This window comes from Spermophilus citellus, assembly GCF_964194105.1.
Source record: "Spermophilus citellus genome assembly, chromosome: 3".
Taxonomy (NCBI): domain Eukaryota; kingdom Metazoa; phylum Chordata; class Mammalia; order Rodentia; family Sciuridae; genus Spermophilus; species Spermophilus citellus.
The window spans coordinates 9,925,144-9,948,294 of record NC_138184.1 but is presented as its reverse complement, the minus strand read 5'-3'; the positions used below and the strand labels follow the sequence as shown (position 1 = coordinate 9,948,294).

General features: G+C 41.2%; 1 protein-coding gene and 1 long non-coding RNA gene across 6 annotated transcripts in view; one reads left to right on the top strand and one right to left on the bottom strand.

Moving 5' to 3' along the window:
* Positions 1-1,734: 1,734 nt before the first annotated feature.
* On the bottom strand, positions 1,735-14,257 carry LOC308644629. Its single transcript, XR_014021055.1, has 4 exons — positions 14,120-14,257; positions 5,054-5,180; positions 4,756-4,813; positions 1,735-3,508 (listed from the first exon to the last, which is right to left on the bottom strand). It is a non-coding gene; the product is annotated as an uncharacterized lncRNA (long non-coding RNA).
* Positions 14,258-14,813: 556 nt separating this feature from the next.
* ACP5 (acid phosphatase 5, tartrate resistant) overlaps positions 14,814-23,151 on the top strand; it is a 44,265-nt gene continuing 35,927 nt past the window's right edge. For 3 of the 5 annotated variants that reach the window (XM_081286001.1, XM_081285999.1, XM_081285997.1), the window contains exon 1: positions 14,815-14,951. The gene's annotated coding sequence lies outside the window, so the exon portion shown is untranslated. Of the gene's footprint in view, positions 14,952-23,151 lie in introns of all 5 variants that reach the window. The other 2 variants (XM_081286003.1, XM_081285998.1) reach the window with 1 other exon arrangement.

The following is a 23,151-nucleotide window of genomic DNA, read 5'->3' as shown; positions in this document are numbered from 1 at the left end:
TATTGTGTCCATCTACAACTAAAAAATAAATATTTTTTTTAAAAAAAGACCACTGATTTGTTCTGAGCTCCTGAACTAGGTCCAGCTGACCACACCAAATGGATTTACTCATACACAAGTTCCATGTCAGCAAGTCCAATCTGCCAAGAAAATCAGGAGACAGACAATGGCCAGATCCCCAAATGGGCCAGTGTTAGGCTGGGTGATTAAAAAAAAAAAAAAAAAAAGCCCCTTTTGCTTTAACCTTTCTGTGGAAAGTAACTTTAAACAGAACAATGGGACTTTTGTTCTCTCTCAGCCCTTTTCTGCCTTTAAAGCCCAAACTCCTTCTGCTCAGCTCACCGAAGCACACATTCAGATTTATAGAATCTGTTTTAGAATTGCAAATAAAAGCCAATCCGATGTTTTGATTTGATTTTGTCATCTATGCTGATTTTCAAACTATGGCACTGTTTTTTGTTTGTTTGTTTTGTGTGTGTTTTAATTGTTTTAGTTGTAGTTGGACCTTTATTTTATTGTATTTATATGGCTTGTCATCTGGTAGTATGTGAGGAACCTGTAGATTAGTCCCAAAGGAAAGTGATAAGTGTAAAAAAGAAAATCACCAGATGAAAAGCCTCCAGGAAAGCTCTGAGGGTACAGAGCAACAGGAGAAACACTTTCGGAAATCTTTGTAAATTTGGTAAAAAGGAGAAAGTTCACCATATTTGAAATAAGGTTACTCACACACTTCCTTTGGCTCAGCTCAGGGAGGTTGGAGACTCTACAGCCCAAAACACAAGACTCTTTCTGCCTTAAGTTTGCACAGAGAGAGCTTTCCTCCTGAGAGGTGCAAACTTCACTCTCTCTCCATTACCAGCTACCCAGGACTATGCCTTAAATATGGGAGACAGAGTGAGAAGTGAGAACTCCCTTCTTCCAAGAAGCCTGCACTTGATTCACAGAGGCTCACACTTGAGTGTAACATGTTTTAAATACTAAGATCAAGACTGCTAAGATCAAGCTGGGAGTGTAGCTCGGTGGAAGAGCATGTACAAGTTATACAGAAAATAACACCCAACACAATAGGGGAAAAAGTGAAAACTCACAAAAGAATATAATAAAACATCACATACTTATAGATTGATGACAACTATTTATTAACAAGGAAAACTGAATAAAGCTGTTTTTGTCCCAATTTTTTAAAATTAGCATTTCCCATAAGAAAGCTGGAATATATAAAATAGGTAAAAGAAACCAGTAGAAAAAATTTCAAGAATTAAACTCATTTTCCAGTGGCCTATTAATCACAGAACAACTAAACTGTGTAATAATGAAGACAACCTGCAAATAAGAAATACACATCAGATTCATACACAGAACCAGCATGGTTCCAAATGGTGAAAAAAAAAATTAGCTGACTTAAAAATAAAAACATTACCTGTTAAACTCATTATTTACAGGTACTTACAGAATGATCTCACTCCTGTGCTAATTTGCAAAAGGAGTAGAAGTCCATGGTCCACAGATCCACTTTAATGATAAATGTGGGAAAGTGATAAAATAATAAATACCTTTACCATTTTTACAATATTTCTTCAATGCTGGGAATTTTCTTCAGCATTACACACAAAACTAACTTCCACTTGAGCTTTCCATATTATCTTTATAGGATTTTCACAGGACTCAAAATATTTGTTAAATTGATTTTTTTTGTTATTTTAAAAAATAATTAGGATTTCAATTCACTGTATATATTTTTTGAATATTTCTTTAATATTACATAGACATATTATCTTTAAATACAATATTATCTCAGTGTAAACAACCTAAAGGGGAAAAAATTTGTTTTCAAAGAACCAGACAAGCTTTGGATTCACACTGAAATACTACCATGAACAGTTTGAATTCATTCTGTATTCCTACATATTTTGGTCAGAATGTGGGACAATTGGAGGCTTTTCTACAACACTTATATATGCCTTTGAACTGAACTGGAAGGATGGAGGGATTCTAACACCCTGGCATTCATAAGGTATTTCACCATTATGCATTCTCTCATATGCTGAAGTTTGTGCAATGAATAAAAGTTTTTCCACACAGGTTTCTCTCTTCCATAAGTGTGACAGTTAGAAATATGCTTTCCCACATTTATTCCCTTCATAAGGTTGCTCTCCAGTATGAGCTCTTACATATATCAGAAAGTAAAACTAAAGACTTCACCATAAATTTTTGCCATGTTTTCAAAGGAACCGGGAAAACTGAAGATTTTACTTTGCTTTTTATTCAAAGAATTCTTCTCCAATATAAGCCCTTGCATGCATTCCAAATAAGCTTTTGAAGGTCTGAGGCTATCCCACATTCATTACATACACAGGGTTTCTCTCCAGTGCAAATTCCTTTCTGTACTAGGAAAGTGAACTAGGACAGAAAAGGTCTTCGTGAATACCTTACATTTAATTTATAGTATCATCCAGTGTATGTGATTACTTGTCCTGAAATGTCTGAAGAAGAAATGAAGGCTTCCCCACACTCTTTAGCAACAGAACTCTAAACAACATGAGCACTTTCATGCCTTAGAACTGCACTGGGAAAGCCAAAGGCTTTCCCACAAAATTTACATTTATAAGGACCAACTCCAGTGTGTCTTATCATGTGTCCTTGAAGGCCTGAGAGAGAAATGTAGGCTTTCCCACACTGCTTACATTCATAGGGTTTTTCTCCTGTGTGACTCCTTTCATGTTTTCGAACTGAAGTTGAACAAATGAAGGCTTTGCCACAATGTTTACATGGATAAGGTTTCTCTCCAGTGTGAGTTCTTTCATGTTTTCTAAGTGCACTAGGAGAGTTGAAGGCTTTTCCACATTCCTTACATTTATAAGGTCCACCTCCAGTGTGCCTTATCATGTGTCCTTGAAGGCCTGAGAGTGAACTAAAAGCCTTCCCACACTCTTTACATTGATAGGGTTTCTCTCCAGTGTGAGTTCTTTGATGTCTTCGAACTGAAGCCAAGCAGCTGAAGGCTTTCCCACACTGTTTACACTGATATGGCTTCTCTCCAGTGTGAGTCCGTTCATGTACTCTAAGTGAACTGGGATACTGGAAGCCTTTTCCACACATGCTGCATTTATGTGGTCCACCTCCGGCATGTGTTATCACATATCCTCCGAGGCTAGTGAGGGAAATGAAGGTTTTCTCCTGCTCCTGACACTCATAAGGTTTCTCTCCAGCATGACTGCTGTCATCAATTTGCAAAGAGCAATAGTAACTTGAGGCTTTCTCACATTGCTTACACTTATATGGCTTTCCTTCATAGTCCTGATATTCAAACAATTCCTGTCCAGTGTGGGATCCGATTGGACTGTTAAGGGATGCACGAGGCATAAAGACTATCCCACACACACTACATTCATGTAATTTTACTCCAGTTGGGATTTTCTTGTTCAGATTATGATCTGGAATCTGGGTGAAGATATCTCCACATTGACTATTTTCTTCACTTTCTCTGATTCTCTCTATAATATGATTACTGTTTAAAAAAAAAAAAGAACATATTAACTACTAACAATTTACCTTTATACATTTTTGATATGTATTAAACTTACTTTTAAAAAAAGTTTATTATATGTGGTGCAGAGAATAGAATCCAGTGCCTCAGGGCTGAGATTGTGGCTCAATGGCAGAGCGCTTGCGTCCCAGGTATGAGGCACTGGGTTTGATCCTCAGCACCACATAAAAATAAATAAATAAAGTTATTAAAAAAAAAAAAAAGAATCCAGTGCCTCACCACACATGCCCAACTCTTTTTTTTTTTTTTTTCCTTTTTTTGGTCCAGGAATTGAACCCAGAGGCACTTAAGCACTGAGCCACATCCCCAGACCTTTTTTAAAAAATTATTATTTATTTATTTATTTTAATTAGGTATGTGACAACAAAATGCATTTTGATTCATTGTACACAATTACAGCACTTTTCATTTCTCTGGTTGTACACGATGTAGCATTGCAGCATACGCACAGTCATACATATACCTAGGGTAATGATGTCCATCTCTTCCATCATCTTTCCTGCCGCCATGCCCAGACCTTTTTTTTATAATGAGACAGGGTCTCACTAAGTTTCTTAGGGCCTTTCTAAGTTGCTGAGGCTGGCTTTGAACCTGTGATCCTCCTGCCTCAGCCCCCTGAGCCACTGGGATTATGTAAACTGACATTTTTATTGTTATCAGAGAAAGTGAGGGTTTTCTGCCCTGTCTAAATTATTTGAAAATGAACAGATTGAATGGTCTGCAAGAGGACTTAATCTCATCTATTAATTAAAACAGCAATACTCAGTGATATTTGCAGACTCTAATAAATGGTTTCTATTTTTCAAACATCGAACTTCACACTTGAATACATATATAGGTGAAATTTTTCTGAATACATAAAATTTGGAGAGGGGCTTATTTATTTACTTACATAAAAAACTCTATGACAGCTGGGCTCGGTGTTACATGTCTGTAATCCCAGCGGCTTGGGAGTCTGAGACAGGAGGATCACAAGTTCAAAACCAGCCTCAGCAATGACAAGGTACTAAGCAACTCAGTGAAACCCTGTCTCTAAATAAAATATAAAATAGGTCTGGGGATGTGGCTCAGTGGTAGAGTGCTCCTGAGTTGAATCCCTGGGACCAAAAAACAAAAACAAAACAAAACAAAACAAACAACAACAAAAAACCTCTAGGACATATTAAGATGCTTTGGTAAGACTGCTTTCTCCTTTCATTGTAAATTACCTTAAATTTCTCCCCTGATTTCTATACCAATCTTCAATGTTCTGATCCCATTTTCCCCCTAGAAAGTAGAGCCAGAAAAACCATTATGAATTATTATAACTTAGAGAAAATGTCAGAATCATTAATTATTACAACTTAAAAGGAAACATATTATATTAGACTCTAAGTTTCTGATGAGTTGCAACCATGCCAGTTTATTTACCACAGTATTTCCTTTCCACGTTTCAAATCATGAACATCACTGATGGGCAAGAAACACTTGCTCTTTAATTAAGTAAAGAAAAATTGTCTTCCTTACCTATAAAGGCCAAGCTCATAAAAATTTCCCCGACAACATCTCTGTAGAGTTCTCGCTGGGCATGATCCAACATAGCCCATTCATCCACAGTGAAGTTCACAACCACATCCTCAAAGGTCACTGAGTCCTGAAACATCCCAGACATGTTTACAGAGGAAAGGTGAACTATAGTAAAGAAGGTCTGCATTTAATTCATATTTAATTCATATTCATTTAATTCATAAATCATACATGGTGGTACATACCTGTAATCCCAGCAGCTTGGGAGGCTGAGGCAGGAGGATTGCAAATTCAAAGCCAGCCTCAGCAACTTAGCAAGACCCTGTCTCCAAATAAAAACTAAAAAGGGGGCAGAGGTTGTGGCTCAGCGGTAGAACGCTCGCATGGATGCACGAGGCCCTGAGTTCGATCCTCAGCACCACATAAAAATAAATAAAATAAGGTATTTTAAAAATTAAAAAATAAGGGCTGGGGATGTGGCTCAAGCGGTAGCGCGCTCGCCTGGCATGTGTGCAGCCCGGGTTCGATCCTCAGCACCACGTACAAACAAAGATGTTGTGTCCGCCGAAAAACTAAACAATAAATATTAAAATTCTCTCTCTCTCTCTCTCTCTAAAAAAAAAAAAAATTAAAAAATAAGTAAATAAAAGGGGGCTGGGGCTGTAGCTCAGTGGTAGAACGCTTGCCTCGCACATGTGAGGCACTGGGTTCGAGCCTCAGCACCACATAAAAAATAAATTAATAAACAAAGATACTATGTGTCCATCTACAGCTAAAAAAAAAAATAAAAAAAAAAAAACCTAAAAGGGGCTGGGGATGCTGCCTAGTGTTGAAGCACCTTGGGGTTCAATACTCAATTAAAAAAAAAAATTTTTCACTGGGGCTGGGGTTGTGGCTAAGTGGAAGAGTGCTTGCCTCACATGTGTGAGGCACTGGGTTCAATTCTCAGCACCAAATATAAATAAATGAATAAAATAAAGGTCCATCAACACTAAAAAATATTTGAAAAAAAGAATTTCACATATAATTCTGTGGTTTCTAAACATTTATGGTAAGTGAATGTGGGGATCAGAATTCTAATCCTAGCACCAAGAACACATAGAATCAATCTCTATGTTTAAATTGTGGTCATAGTACAAGTTTTATTGCTCTCTAATGGCAGAATCCAGAATCTTGGAGAAATAAGAGAGATGCTGTACAAAAAAACTGCTGAGGGCCATTGCCAAATAGGAATGACGCATCGAAATTTCCTTGCCAGCGTATCCCATGTTAAATGGACTTGCCTTGGAAATTCGCTGTGACATTGCATGTGTGTTTGAGAAAGGTGACCCTGCTCAAGGATGAGGGTGGATCCAGGTTTAGGGTGTATCCTGCAGATTTTAGGAAGTATCCCATCCTTGAGTTTAGGGAAGTTCCAGGTTTAAGGTGTGTACCCTGCAGGGGAATAGGGCGTATCCTGCTGCCTCAGGCATGCCCGATCCTTGAGTTCCCGCCCGATCCTTGAGTTCCTGTTGAGTTCCTGTTGAGTTCCCCTTGAGATTCAGAAAGTATTGGAAAAGAAAGCCTCGTGGAGTAGGTGAATTGGGCGGTGGCAGAACTGGGGTTTCCCCAGAATGTGTGTGTAGAGGCCGGTGTGAGTTTGGGAATAAAGAATTGCTGTTTGAATCTACAAAGCTGTGGTGGCTCATGATTCTGTGCCCAGCCAAGACATTGGCATTTGGTGGTCCGTATGCGGAACGTCTGAAACTTGGAGGTAAGTGAAATTGCTCGCCCCTGAGGGAAGGCGAGAGAATGGGTGACCATTTCAAAAAACAATGTGTTCTTGTTTTGATTTATTTTGTTTTTATTTCAAGCTGCCTATCCCTAGAAATTTCTCAGGCAAACTGGGAAAAATAGTTGGCTCAAGGTTTGAAGTTTGTCAGCCCCAAGGAAGAGAAAATTGATACAGCGAATTTTTATTCCATTTTTGTTTCATTCAGTTGCGGTTTTGTTTTGTGTTATCTTATTGGGTTGCGTTATCTTTATAGTAGATTAGAAATTAGTAAAAAACAAACCGAAAAGGTGTTAAGTAAATTGTTAGAGGTTCAGACCATGGAGAAAGACATTTTAGATCAAGCAAAAGAGAAGTTCTCTCGAGCTAGTCAGACAGAGGAAGAAAATTTAAAGGAAAAGGGGTTATTAGGAAAAAGGCCACAACAAAAGGCTGCTACTAACTCCGTTGTATCACCAGAGGGCGTAATTCAACCAACAGCTCCATCTACAGCTGAGCGACCCTCAACTCCCGTAGTTGATGGACGGAATCCTGAGGCAGGACCCCAAAGATTAGCATGCCCTGTACTTGAGCAGGCAGGAGGGCAACGAATTCACCGTGCTTTAGATTTCAAAACAGTAAAGCAATTAAAGGAGGCTATAACAACCTATGGTCCACAAGCACCCTTTACCATAAGTATGGTCGAATCTATTACCAACTTGGACATGACACCAGCAGATTGGGCTAACATGTGTTGATCTGTGCTAAATGGAGGACAATATTTGTTATGGAAGGTTGCCAATGAGGAATTTTGCATGGAGACAGCTAGGCGAAATGCAGCAGCGGTTACCCTCAAAGAAATCTAGATATGTTATTAGGAAAAGGACCTTATGAGGGTCAAAGACAACAAATTGAATATGATCCTGGCTTATACGCACAAATTGCTGTAGATGCAGTTAGGGCATGGAAAACTTTACAGGGGCATGGAGATTTACAAGGTCAATTATCTAAGGTAATACAAGGAACTAATGAACCTTACGCTGAATTTGTAGATAGGCTTATTCAGACAGCTTCTAGAATATTTGGAGATACAGAACAGGCAATGCCATTTATAAAACAACTGGCTTATGACCAAGCAAATCGTTGCTGCAGAGAGGTCATTAGACCATGGAGACATGAAGATTTAAACACATATATTAAATTATGTAGAGACATTAATGAACAAGGGCAAGTCTTAGCAGCAGTACAACAGGCTTTAGATGCCAGGCCAAAAACATGCTATAATTGTAATCAAACAGGACATTTTAAAAGGAGTTGCCGTTTTTTGGCAATGAAGCCTGATGCCTTTCTCCACGATATCGTGGGTAAATACCTGATCCTTGTCCATTTTTTGATAAGGGAGTACCTTCTATGGTGGTTTGAGAACGGCATTCATTAGCCCAATGTCTCCATCTACGGCATCGTGGGCAAATACCCGGTATTCTATTCCTTTGATTTCTAGTTTTATTAAACCCTCCTCCTATCTTAAGGGAAGACATGTCTGTTTCTCCTCTATTTTATAACCCATTACTCTTCAAAGATTATAGAGTAAACCTTGCTTACAGTTAATGGGATCCCGAGATATAATGTAATTAGAGTCTTGTGTAGATTAATCACATAAAGGATTGCCAATTAGTGCGTATAGCAGATATGAATTCAGAACTTACCTTGCAGAGAAAAAAAAGCAATCAGTGCTATTTTATCTATTTAGTTGTGTAAATACTTGGGAGTACACTCTGGATTTCCAATTAAGTCACAGTATGGACAACTGTTTCCATGTTTTTCTTTTGTTCCCTCTCTCTCTTCCTTCTCTGGCTGGCTGTATTTTCTATGCTGGGCATGAATTCTGGGCACCATGCATCCTAAGCACATGCTCTGCCACTATGCACTCACTCCTAGCTCCTGGTTTAAGTCTCCAGATACTCTGTGGAGAGGGGAAAGGTGCCGCAATCTGGCTGGGCACAATTCAGGAGCCACTTGTCAAAAGAAACAAACTTTATTAACCACACACGCCAAACAAAACAGCTCTTCAGGAAAACCTTCAGAGCCCAACTGCCACCACCGGCTTCCCACAAGCCTCTCAACCTCCCCCACTCCTCCTGCTCTTGAGGCCAATTGGCTGGGTCGCGTGGGCGGAGCCAAAAAGTCCCCCAATGAGCAGCTCCGTGGTCTGAAAGGGCGGGGAAACAGCCCAAGAGCATCACCGCAGAGGAGCCAATCAGTTGGCAGCTAGAAGTTGCTGGGCTGCTGTGAGCCAATCATCAGCTGGCAGCTGGAAGTTTGCTGGCAGCTAGAAGTTTGCTGGGGCCCCTTCGGCTGTGGCTCTCAACAGAAAGGGACTGTCTTGTCTTCCCTAAGATTCACTCACACTGGCATCACCAGGGTTTTAGGTTTCCTCATGGCAATGGTTATAAGGTTAAGGGCTTCATGCTGAACCTGAACTTGAATTAACATCTCTCTGCAGTGCCCCAGGGGTGTTTGAGTGTTGTCACCTATAAAACCAAGAGTTGGGATCTTGTTATGATAGTAGCCCAAGGAACTATAGCAGCAAAAATACTTAAAAGGCCTGGTGAACCTCCTGCTGTTAGGATACTGAATTTGTCCTGCTATCTAGTAGTTTTCCCACCCTTCTCTTTCTCTAAATAAAGGCTCTATGTGGAGAGGAGGATCATCATATGGGCCCACCTTTTTTAAAAAAATATTTTTGTATTTGTCAATGGACCTATCATTTTATTTATTCATTTATATATGGTGCTGAGAATCAAATCCAGGGCCTCACACATGCTAGGCAAGCGCTCTACCACTGAGTCACAACCTCAGTCCGGTGGGTCCACCTTTTGCCCAGGAAATATTTCCACCCTCACAACTCCCACCCATACCAAGGCCACCCTGGCTTTCATCCTGAAGATACAGACAGAATCTGGCTAAGACATCACCCAAGACAGAATTAAGGAGGGCCCCCCACCCAACATTCCTGCTTCTAAATGCCAATATCTTATCAAAACTGCCAAATCAGGCAGGGGGTATGGCTCAGTGGTTTGCCTAGCATGTATGAAGCCCCGTGTTTCATCCCCAGCACCAAAAAAAAAAAAAAAAAAAAAAAAAAATCTACCTTCTTAGCTTCATCCTGGTTTGAGAAGGCTCAGCTATTCCACCCAGAGCAGCACAGCTCAAGTGAGCTCCCCCAAAAGTGGTACATTGTCATAAGGCAGTGATTCAGGTCTCTGGGGAAGAGCAAGGTGTGTAATGGCTTGAGAGGAAAACAGCAGCCTGGCCTGCAATTTAATTGTGGTTGGGGATGGATGGGAGTTCCAGGGGCTAAGCCAGAGAAGGGAGCCCCAAGCTTTCTGGGAAGTTGGTCCAGGAATGGATGCAAGGGAAGAATAAAGACAGAGGCTTTAGTCTCAGCAATCACACATCAGAAACTGGTCTGGCCAGATGCAACAGCATAAACCTGTAACCACAGCTACTCTGGAAGCTGAGACCCAGAAGCTGAGTCCAGAGGATCATAAGTTCAAGGCCATTCTGGGCAACTTGGTCATACCCTGTCACAAAATAAAAAGAGCTAAGGATGCAGCTGAGTGTGCAAGGCCCAGGGATGGATCTCCAGTACTGCAAAACAAGCAAACCAAAAAACAACCGCAAGAACTGGAGATACAGCTTAGTTGGTAGAGTGCTTGCCTTGCATACACAAGGCCTTGAGTTCGATCCCCAGAACCACACACAAAAAAAACACTAGAGTCTGACTACTCATACAATGAAGAACAGAGACAGGGAGAATATGCATTCCCAACTGCTTATTTTTACATTAAAAAACAGAGAAAATGCACAAGGAATTAACAAAAGGGCTTTCTTAAATATTTATTTTTTAGTGTTCACAATACCTTTATTTTGTTTATTTATTTTATTTATTTATTTTGTTTATTTATTTATTTTATGTGGTGTTGAGAATCGAACCCAGGGCCTTGCGCATGCCAGGCAAGTGCTCTACCGCTGAGCCACAACCCAGCTCCCAAAAGGGTTTTTGTTGGAAAAGTTAGAGCAGGAGCACAGGATATGTGGTAGTGAGTCCTCTCAAGTCAGACTTCCCTCTTGAGGGTTTTATAAATCTCCCTGCATTATTTACTGTAAATTAAGATAAATTTATGTACACAATGCTTTGTGTTACTGTTTAATACTCTTTTTTAAAAATTTTTTGTTTTGCAGTGCGGAGGGGTGGGCAGAAAACAGAGCTTCCCACATGCTAAGTAAGCTCTCTGCCACTGAGCTATACCCCCAACTCAATACTCTATTGACTTTGGCTTCTAAAACGATTTTGTGTGTGTTGCTGGAGATCAGATCCAGGGCCCTGAGTATGCTAGGCAAGTGCTCTACCATTGAGCCATATCCTCAGCCCCAAAAAATGATCTAAAGAAAGAAAAATTCACCTGAGAACTTAAAATACATCCTCCCATCACTGAGTCTCTCATACCTAAAAGTGTCAAAAATTGTGCTGTTCCAGAATTTCCTTGACTAACATGTCTCTTAATCTACAGATTCAAACAAGAAACTAAAATTTACACATAACAGAAGGAATAAAATTACAAAGTTTAAGGAAACTATGTTAAAAGAAAGCAATATCCCATGAAGGAGTCAAAATAACAAATAAATGCAACACTGAATCTGTTCAGATAAGCAAACTGTTTCCCATTCATTCATAAGGAAAAACCACATACTGAGGGTTAAAACATTCCCAAGTCTGGGGTGGCCTTTCATAATTTAAATATAACTCCTAGCATAGGTCAATCCCTGGAGATGGAGGGCAGGGTACCTGGGCAGCCACAGGAATGGAGTCCTCTTCCTAGATGGCAAGGAAATACCTCCCACCCCACATAAGCCTGTTCTCATAAGTGAGAAAACTCTCAGTTGGATTCAGTTTAGGGTTTGAATCAAATAAATCCCCAAATTTATTAACAGTTTTTCCAAAACATAGAAATCCTGATCCTCACTGATTTTCCCAGTATGCACAATTAACACTGTATGTGCAACAAATTTCTGGACACAAAATTCAAAAGGATCTATATACAGACCCAAGAATGAGCCTCTGTCACCTATCATGCATGTGGATGCCCAGTTTTCCAGTGCTCTGCATCTTTACTTAATACAAAGAGCTCTTTCCTAGGTGGGTGTGAGCAGGCAGGACACCTGCCAGGGGACAATCCCCAGAAAGAACCAGTTTGATCTTCCATTACTTCCCTCTGCAGGCTCAAAGGTAGCCTTAACTCAGTATCACTGGCCTTGGGCTTCTGCCTCTGAGTCAACAAGTAGCTTTGAACAACCATTGATAATCTAATTAGCTATATAAAGAAAAGAGGTTTTATTTAACTCATAGTTCTGAAGTTCACCGCTGATTTTTTTCATGTGTGTGATGCTAGGGATGGAACCCAGGGCCTTGCCCATGCAAGGTACACACTCTGACTGAGCTACATCTCTCTTCCTCCATTGATATTTTAAATGATACAAAGCCAGTGTTTGAAGAATCCAGCAAAATCACTCAAACCTAGTATTCATGGAAAGAAAACTGTAATGTACATTTGCCAACTCAGCAAGAAAACCTACAAATATCCAGATTTTTGTTGTTTTTCAGAAAATGAAGGCTTCAGTTCACTCTAAAACATTCACGTAGGAAATTATTTTGTATACAATTAATGATATTTGAACACAAGTTTGAGATCAGGCTGGGTAACTTAGCAATACTGTCTCAAAAAGATAAATATATAAAAAAGTCTGGGCATGTAGCTCAGTGGTAGAGCTCCTGCACACACAGGACTTTGATTAGATCCCTGGCACTACAAGAGAAATAAAAATAAAGATGAAGCCAGGTGTGGTAGTACACACCTATAATTCCAGCAGCTAAGGAGGCTGAAGCAGAAGGATCATAAATTCAAGGCCTCAGCAACTTAATGAGACCCTGTTACAATTTTTTTAAAATTTATTTTTTAAGAGGCTGGGGGGCTAGGGTTGTGGCTCAGTGGAAGGGCGCTCGCCTCGCAGTGTGAAGCCCTGGGTTCGATCCTCAGCACCACAGAAAAAATAAAATAAAGATATTGTGTCCAACTACAACTAAAAATTAAAAAAAAAAAAAAAAAAGAGGCTGGGAATGTAGCTCCGTGGTAAAACACTGCTGGGTTCAATGCCTAATATAAAAAACTAAAAAATAAAGATGGAATATAATAGGCTCTGATAATTGGAGAAAAAAATGTAACGTAAGCTAGGACTCTTTTGTTTTATTCTGAAATTCATGTCTTTCTTGACTCTAGGAAATATTTTGTATTGTCTTTCAACCTCTACTGATTTAACTACTACTGACATTTACAGAAAACTGAATACAAAACTGAATACATAAACGAATTCAGTTTTCTGTAAATGTCAGTAGTTAAATCAATAGAGATATTCAGTTTTCTGTAAGTATCAGTAGTAATTAAATCAATAGAGGTTGAAATGCCAAGGAAGGGTAGGGTTGATCTACAGCTGAACTTAAAGGCAGATCAGTCTGGAAGATTCCTAAAGAAGAACCTCGATCCAAAGGAGTTCCCTTGAATGTTCCTGCCCAGTAAAGATTATAAGAAGGGGCGCATGCATCTGAGAGACAACAGATCCAAATGGTTATTCTCTTGCTTTCCTTTCAGGTAAAATACTAACAAACAAACAGAGAAAACAAAACCAACAAAAAGAAAAAATGTCTTTACATACAGACATCCATGGTACTATGGGAAAATTATAATTAAAACTTCGTGTGTAGAAAGGACAAATAGTTGAACTCGATGCTGTGAATGAGAGAGGGAAGTTACCATTTGGGAACTTGGAAAGGGTATTGGAAATCTAGGGATTTACTGCCAGCCCTAGGAAGACTTGGGGGGGATTAGGGTCCTAGATTTGAGACTTCCCCTACATTTGGAAAACTCCGGGCAAAAGGGTCCCCCTTGGGGGGAACGGAGGGACTGCGGCCCTGCACACCCCACCTCCTCCACGGCAAGAACCCCCCACAGAGTCGGAGTCTCCCGTGACACTCCGCAGTCGCGGAGCTGCCCAGAGAAGGCTCCTGACCAAGCTAACGGGCCGCACAGGGACAGGACAGGTCGCTGGGGTCCCAGATGCCAGTCCAGCCCCATTCTCGGGCCGAGCGGGGCCAGCGGTGGACCTGGCGGCAAACTCGGAGCTTGCGCCCGGAGGCCCTCCATTTCCTGCGGGTTTCGACAGCGCCAGCCGGACTCCCGACTCCCGGCCCCGACACTCACCATTTCCGGCTTCCGGGGCGTCCTGCCCGGCGTCCTCCCACGGCTCCCGGAGCCTCAGGTCACCAGGTTACAGAGGGCGGAAGCTGCTGGCAGAAGGACCTAAGGTGGCGACCGGCCGGAAAGACCCTTCACAAGAGCCGACAGAAGCCCAGGACCAAAGCCCAAGCGACGTTGCGTAGCGACTCCCCGCCCCTCCCAGAGGCGCATCTGATTGGACAATAGCTGAGGCCACGCCCCTTCACCTAAGTGACGTGTAGGCGAACCTCCCGTGACCCAGCCCGCTTGCCGGCCTTCTTCCGAGCGGTCAAGGCCAGTCCCTCCCAACCCTGAGGAAGGGGCGAGGAAGGAATCCTGAGCTTCAGCGCGTTAAGCAGGCGCTCCACCACTGAGCCACACCTCAGCCCTAACATATTGGCATTTTAAGAATTTGTTCCTATCCCAGAAAGAAGACTGGCACCGCGTGGGCAAGTAGTTCCAGGCTGTTTTCACTTGGAGCGACCCACTTGTGCAAAGCGAGAGGGGAGCAAGGCCAGAACTGAAAGGAGAGCCAGCTTTTCTCCACCGGGTCAGGGGCTTGGCATTAAGGCATGAAGGCCATTCATGGAACTGTGATGTTCTTTTAGGATCACTTAGAATCACAGACACTTAAAAGTGACGTCAGCGTATATAATACAGTCAGCCTCGAGTTTGATCTTGACCGTTGCCAGCGTTGAGGCCTAAACCATCCCTTCCTCAATCTGCACATCTGGCACTTTGATTCTGGCAGGAAGTGTGAACTTTGCTGGCCAAGTCTGAGATCAGAAACTCTTCTCAACCAACTGCCACCTATAAGGTATGTTCTTTAAAATTGTCAGGTGTGTTTACTCCAGAAGGGTATTTCAGATCATTCTTTCCATGTGCCCGTATAAAACTTTGTAAAAGGTTAGGACACTTCTAAGGCAATTGGAATTCCTACTCTCTTTGATAGATACTAGGAAAGCAATAACAGGTTATAGAAATACAGAATGAGTCTGAAAAAAATAATAGCACATAGGATCAAAACTAAAATACCAGGCATGGTGACTCAGGCCTATAATCCCAGTGATTCAGGAGACTGAGGCAAGAGGATCAGAAATTTGGGACCAGCTTTGGCAACTTGCCAACACCCTGTCTCAAAATATAACAAGGATTAGAGATGCAGCTGAGTGGTAAAGTACCCCTGGGTTCAATCCCCAGTACTGCCCCACCGCAGGCAAAAGTAGAATGTCAGCTTCAAGGGGACAAGGATGGAACCAAGGGGAAACACGGATAAATCCTCAAGCTTCATTTGCTTTTAGCTAATGCTTTCATCACCAATTTTATGGGTCACATTAACTAACATCTCAGTCATATTGGTCATGAAGGTAGTTGTCTGTATTGTTTTTTAGGCTACTTTTGTCACTTTCAAACCTGTTGAAACCAATGACCTTTCACTTGGGCCTGCCAAGCTGTCTGATGGGTGACTTTTTGAGGTCCAAGGCCCAAAATTTGAACCTCAGAGCATACTGTTGCCAACATTTTCAGAAGTCAGTCTGGCTTCCAGCTTGGAATATGTTCAACTCAAAGGCCGGATTCAATATAAAAGCCATAAAATTTGGTTATGCATATGTGACTTTACCAGAGTTTTGAGGCAAAGGCCCCAGTGCTAGGGGTCTTGGTGGACTATTGGTTCTGACACACATCCCAAGATTCCAGTCCAAGAGACATGCAGTTGTGAAGGCAGAAAAGGAACTTTAATCAGTGTAGCTATACCAGGAAGACAAGGGGACTTACATCCTCAACCCTGTCTTCAGGGGTACTGGCATGAACTCCCAGCTTACAGAGTTTAAGGAGGCCAGAAGTGTGCATGATCAAGTGTAGTCTTGTCAAACTACAATCTGGTTTATCATTATTTCAAGATTGGTCAGGGGCCCTTGTCTGGGACAAGAAATTGCTGTTGCTGGGGAGTAGTTCAAGTCTTCTCATAGGATATTTATTCATCAGACCTGCCTAGAATCCATTGTGACCACAGGAGAAAATGGCACTGAGCAAAGGAAACAGATCAGAACAGAGGCAGAGATGCCACATTTTTAACTGTTTTTTAGTTACCCATCAGGCATCTGCAGGTGTCTACAGAGCCAAGTGAAGTACTTTTAGTAAAAGCAGCCTCTTGGACCTTATTCCAGTACTGCTGATTACTTCAGTTTTCCCTGCCTCTGATCATCTTTCCCTCATATCTCAGACCACCATATTTGGGTGGTTTTTTGTTTGTTTTGGTACCAGGGCTTGAACTCAGGGGCACATAAACACTGAGCCACATCCCTAGCCCCTTTTATTTTTTATCTTGAAAGATCTCAGTATGTTACCTAGGGCCTCAAGTTGCTGAGGCTTGCTTTGAACTTGTTATCCTCCAGCCACAACCTCCTGAGGCTGAGATTACAGAAGTGCACCACCATGCCCTGCCACCCTGCTTCTTTATCCCATAAATACCCCTAAGCCTTATTTTGGGGGAGGTGGATTTGAGACTTAGGTCCAGGGACCTCACACACCATGCTCCCTTGGAGATGCAGGGCTGCCGGCAGAGCTGCCCAGAAAGGGGCTCAGTGCCATGCCAAGTCTCCAAGTAGGGATGGAACAGGATGCCAGGGTCTGAGGCGGCCAGGGTCCCACATGGCCTTTTCCAATCAGCCCTCACTCCCTAGCTCAGGATGCTGGCTCCTTGTTCACCATTCCTTTCTTTTGAGGTCTCCTGGCATCTTCCCACAGGATCCTGTGATCCATACAAGTCACAGCATATGAATACTGGGTCACAGTGTGCACAAAGAATTCCAGACTTAAGTGTTGAATGGAGAGATCCTTGGCCTCAGAGTAGGAGAGACCTGTCCAGGCCAGCCAGACTGGAACAGGAGGGCTTGGTGTTTGGCAGGGGTCGGGAATTCTTATTTTTTAATTATTTATTTTGAGATAGGGTCTCCCTATATTGCCCAGGCTGGCCTTGAACTACTGGACTCAAGCAATCCTTCTGCTTCAGCCCCCTTGAAGAGGCCACAGGCACATGCCACTGTAATAAAATTATTAAATGTGTGGAAAAATTATTAAATGTGCAGATTATGTAATATTCTATAACAATAAAGAGAATAACAACAAATATTTGAACTCAGACAAACAGACTGCTTCACCCAGTTCACAAGGAAACTGGCATTTGGGTTGAACATATTCCAAGCTGGAAGCCAGACTGACTGCTGAAATGAAACCCCAGTTGGCTCATTCCCTGGCCATGAGGCAGGGACACTTACGGATTGAACTCTGGGAGTTCACCTTGCCCTCTGTCTCCTCCAAACTGTGTAGAAATGCTCCTTTCTTCAAGATCTTCATTTTCACCAGCAAGAAACTAACTAGGAATCAATTTCAGGTTCTGATTTATATAAACCATCAAATTATGAACTTTCTCTAGGAGATTCCCAAAATGAGTCTTTCTCTAAGTCTGACCTTCACAGTTTTTTTTCACTTACATGGATGACAGTCTGACACCAGCAACTCTATAGTGGCCAAACCAAACTGTCCAGAAAACAGCCCCATGACAACAAGAGTCACAGTCTCAGAAAGGACAGACACTCCCAACTCTGCTGTGCATCTCCCACTTTTCAGTGCTCTGCAGCTTAGATCAGCTGTTCTGTAGCTGTTCTTCTGTAGCACAAGGTCACCTATAGAGGACAGCACCTGCCCAGGAGGCACCAAGGAGAACTCCATTGTCCCTCCTTTGCAGGCTCAAGTTTAGCCTCAGCTCTTAGCCACCTGTCTCAGTCCTGTGCCCCCCACTGCAGGTCATTCACCTGCTTCACACCAACACTGATAAGTTCAATGACACAGAGACCTTCAGTTACATTGTTTGAATAAGAAAACCAGCAGAGACCCTGCTTTCCTTCTGTGCTTTTGTGTACAGTAAAGGAGGAAAACTAAAATACTGGCAAATAATTATTCCTTTGAGAAAAATAAAGATATTAGCAAACTATTCTTTTCTTTTTAAGAAAGAGTGAGAGAGAGAGAGAGAGAGAGAGAGAGAGAGAGAGAGAGAGAGAGAGAGAATTTTTTAATATTTATTTTCCAATTCTCAGCGGACACATCTTTGTTTGTATGTGGTACTGAGGATTGAACTTGAGCCACATCCCCAGCCCCAACAAACTATTATTTTCATATTAACAAATTCTTATGGAAAGCAACTAATTAAGTGTGAACCTTCCTTTTTCTTCTGCTTCAGTGACTCTCTGTGATCCTTGGTGAGGCATCATTCATCCTTTCCAGGTTTAGGAAAGGCCAGAAAGGCCAGATTGAACTTTTTTTTTTTTTTTAATGGTGTTGGGGATTGAACCTAGGGTGTCCTCACACATGCTAAGCAAGCACTCTCTCACTGAACTACATACACCCCCAGCCCCAAGTCTGTTTAAAAAATATGAGTAATGAAAAGTAATATGATTTTATAATATACATTTGACATAAGTAATGTAAATTTATGTTGTTAAAATACTAAAATGATAGAATATCAAAATAGAATATAAAAGTAGTTAATAATAAAACAAAAAATAAAAGTAAATATCCAGAGTATCTCCTCTAAACACAATGAGATGAACTTAGGAATAAATAACTGAAGGAAAACTTGAAAATTCACAAAATGAGGATAAACAACACTTAGTTTAAGAATAAATTAATCAAGGGGCTGGGGCTATGTCTTAGCAGTAGAGCACTTGTCTTGCACGTGGAGGCCCTGGGTTCAATCCTCAGCACCATATAAATAAAATAAAGGTATTGTATCCTCCTACAACTAAAAAAAAAAAAAATTAAAGAACAAATAACAGGTGAGAGTTGTGGAGTTGTGGGTGTACCTCTGTGGTAGAGTACTGTTCTAACATGCGCAAAGCCCCTAGGTTCCACTCTCAGCACTATAATAAAAAAAAAAGATAAACTTTGTAATTGTATAAGCATGAGAAGTAAATTTTACATAATAAAAGATGCCTGATGTATGTGCAGTATAAATGCTCACAGTGACTCACAGCGTGAAATAAACACCCTGGCAAAATTATATATTTTATTTCATCCATGAAATCAATGGAAAATTTTAATGTAGCTTCTCAGTAAATGAATAAGACAATAACATTTTTTTAGTGTACAAGCTATCTGAAAGTAGCTAATAAACTATTTTTAAGAAACATAAATATGAATCTTGTGTCTGAGGAAAAAAATATTTTGTTTTTAGTCACATATAATGAAACCTAGTTGAACTGGAACTGAGGTATTACATTCAGCTGCATCAGAGGAAACACCCATGATCTTCCACACAGGAAGAAGGTGCTTATTCTCCCATGAAAGGCTGGGAGAGCAGTTACTGCACAATCAGTGCAGCAGAGGAACAAACTCTGTTATAGTCAGCTTTGCACTGCTGTGACCAACATACCCAACAAGAATAACTCAGGAGGAGAATTTTATTCTGGCTCACCATTTCAGAGTTTCAGTCCATGGCTGGACAATTTCATAGTTCTGGGCCTGAGGTGAGGCAGAACATCAAGGCAGAAGGGTGTGGTGGAGGGAAGCAGAAAGAACTTGAATGCAAGGAGCCAGGAATATTATTACTTCCCAGGGCAGGCCCCCAGTGACCTGCTTCCTGCAGTCATGCCCTTCCTGCCTACATTCAAATTACTAACCCAACTGGTTAATCCACAATTAGGCCACAGCTCTTAAAAATCGAATCGTTTCACCTCTGAACATTCCTACATTGTCACACATGAGCTTTCACATCCAAACCATAACAAACTCTCATCCAGTGGGTTTTGCTAGCATCCTTGTAGCTGTCATGCTCAATCAAGAACACTATCACTATCCCCATGAACAAAGATACCTGACATACAAATTAGATCTTCTTAGAGTCTAGACTTAGGAGTTGAAAGAAAATCCAAACTGCAAGGTGAATTTTTTTTAACACATAGTTCAGGGGCCTGTTTTTAGGAATGAGCCACTGGTAAACACAATACATTTATGATTTTATAACATTTCCTTTGGGTTGTATATTTTCTGGAGCATTAAATACCAATTACAAATTACACTGGGCATTTTCAGATTACTTTTTTTGGGGGGTGGGTACTAGAAACTAAACTCAGGGGCACTCAACCACTAAGCCACATCCCTAGTGCCCCACCCCATTTTTTGTTGGTTGGTTGGTTGGTTTCTATTTTATTTATAGACAGTATCTCACTGAGTTGCATAGCACCTCACTAGGTTGTTGAGGCTGGCTTTGAATTTGCGATCCTCCTGTCTCAGTCACCTGAGCTGCTGGGATTACAGGCGTGCACCGCTGCACCCAGCTTAGTTTTAAAATGTATTTGTTAAAATTGAAAACTTTCTTGTATTTTTCACATTTATGGAGTTTTGATCCAATGTACATTTGTTTTGTTTTCTTTTGAGAAGGGGTCTCACCCTGTTGCCCTGACTGGTCTTGAGCTCTTGGGCTCAAGCAACGCTCCCTGCCCAGCCCCAGTGGCTGGGACTGAAGGCAGGTACCACCATGCCTGGTTGTGTGTGTTCTTACATGTAGGCCAATCGCACATCACTTCTATTCAAGAGGCTTCTCTCCACTCTGCTTCTTTATGACTCTGAATTGAACTGGGATGATGAAAGACTTTCCCACACACTTTATGTTTAAAGGCCTTTGTCAAACAATGCACTCTCCCCACATGTGGCTCGAAGGCTTTGTTGATAATAAAAGCTGTCCCACATTATTTAGTTCTCTCTTGTGTGAGTCCTTTCACATTTTTAAAGATTTATATTATAATTGAAGGCTTTCCCACATTCATACAATCACAAGATTCCTCTCCAGTGTGTCCTTTCTCGTGTATGAAGTAAATTGAGATAATCAGGGGCTTTCCCACACATCTTACATTTAAAAGGTCCACTGTGTTTTATGTCGTGTCTCTGAATACGTTTCAGAGAAATGTTCTCCATACTTTCCATTCCCAGAGTTTCTCTCCAGCATGAGTCCTTTCATTCATTTGAAAGCACTGGCCATGGCTGCAGGCTTTCCCACATTCCTTGTGTGTACATGGCTCCTTTCCATACTCTGACCAGGCTGAACTCTGATGAGCCTATGTAGGATTGAATGACCAAGGAAGACTTATCTAAACACATGGCTTTCACAAGGTTTTATTCTAGGAGGTGTTTTCTTTTTTAGATTATGACCTGTAATCTGGCTGGAAGTTTCTCCACATTGACTACCTTCTTCGTGTTATCTATCATATTACCTCTGTAAATGAGACACACACAACCAAGGGTTTGTTTATCAATGATTTTGCATTTGTTCATAGGTATTGAACTTACATTTAAAAATAAATATATATTTTTGTGGTGTTGGGGATGGAACCCAGGGTCTTAAAGCATACTAGGCAAGCACTCTCCCACTGAGCTCTATCCCCAGCCCCTTGGACTTCTTTATAACATTATCATCAAAGTATAGACTCGATGCCCTGTCTGGACTGTCTGAATCTGCATGGACTGAATGTTCTGCAAGATCTGTACCACAGCTGTCATCAAAACAGCAGTACACACTAACCAGTTTTTTTCTTTTTCTTTCATGTGTGTGTTGCTGGAGATTGAACCCAGGGCCTCACGTATCCTAGGCAAGTGTGTGCTACCACTGAGCTATATCCTCAGCAGATCTCGAGTCTCAAGTCCTGGTCCTTAAGTCCAGCAGATGCACACTCACTCAGACCCCACAATAATCAGGTCAGGAATCTATGGAGGCTTCTCATTGGGTGAAGCTGAAAGCTGGTTGAAGAGAGGGTCATAAGGAGAAGTTGCTGTTCTCATCAGGGTCAAGATGTGGCTGTAGAGTTGGAGAGTGGTAAGGATGATGTGGGATGTCCATCCACATGTCCTCCTCAGGCTCTCCAGCATGGGGGCATCAGTGTCGGTTGGCTAAATGTCTGTTCATTTGTTACATCATTTATACTAAATTTTGGGGTTTCTGCTTGCCCTTTCAGTCCCTATCAGCTGTTACTGGGTGTCTTATTGATGTCTTTCATTCTAGGGTTAGGACATTCTAGGGTCTGGTGGTTTCTGCCCTGATCTCTCTCTTCTGACTTTTATCAGGGTGAAGGCAAGTGACAGTGACTTCACTCTGAGTTTTATCAGGGTTGTGGAAAATGACTTATTTTATTAGGCTATGCCTGATGACAGTATTGAAGGGCTCTGAAGGCTTGTCTGGCAGGAACTCCAGTTTTATTTTAATATGGAGTTTTAAAATGGAGTTGCTTAGGCTAAGGCCATCTTTATACTGTGTGTGTAGTCATGAATCCCAAAATTCTCTTGAAGTTTAACTTTCACTTTTTTTTACAAAAAAAAAAACTATTAAAATCATACAAAAATATATCTTTTGAGAGTTTATTTCAATTTTTGTACTTAGTCTTATAAATTTGTAATAGTCATGTATCAATTCTTTTGTCTAAACTCTCTAGTTAAAGATAGTAAAATAAATTTGAAAAGCTTTCATTTAAAATTAGCATGACTGAATAAGCATAAGAGAAATTTCAGTTCTATGCTAAAGTTGATCAAGGCAAAAACATATTGTATGGAAGAGGTGAAATTTTTAAGAGAAGAGATCCTGAAAGTAATATTCCCAGAGAAATAAAATTTCCAGACATAATAAGAATTTCCAAAACCTTGAAATTATGGAGCTCAAACAGAGATCTACAAGAAAGCAGGCAATGTCTGGGTTCCAGGGGAAAAGAATATTGAATATACTGAGGTCTTCTCTGACAGGGTGGGCAAGTGGAGATGGAAGTAAAGATCTAGAAAGCTCAGGAAAACAGAAGACCTGCTGGCTGGAGGATGGGGCAGGGGTGTGGTGCTGCCTCCTCTTCTTGCCCCTCCCCCAATGACAGGATTACTGTGTGATGAGAAAGCACAGCTCTGTGACATAGGCCTGAGTCTCACTCCCCATTCCTGAAGAGAACTCTCAGGATTCATGTGTCCAAGTGACACAGTGAAATTCA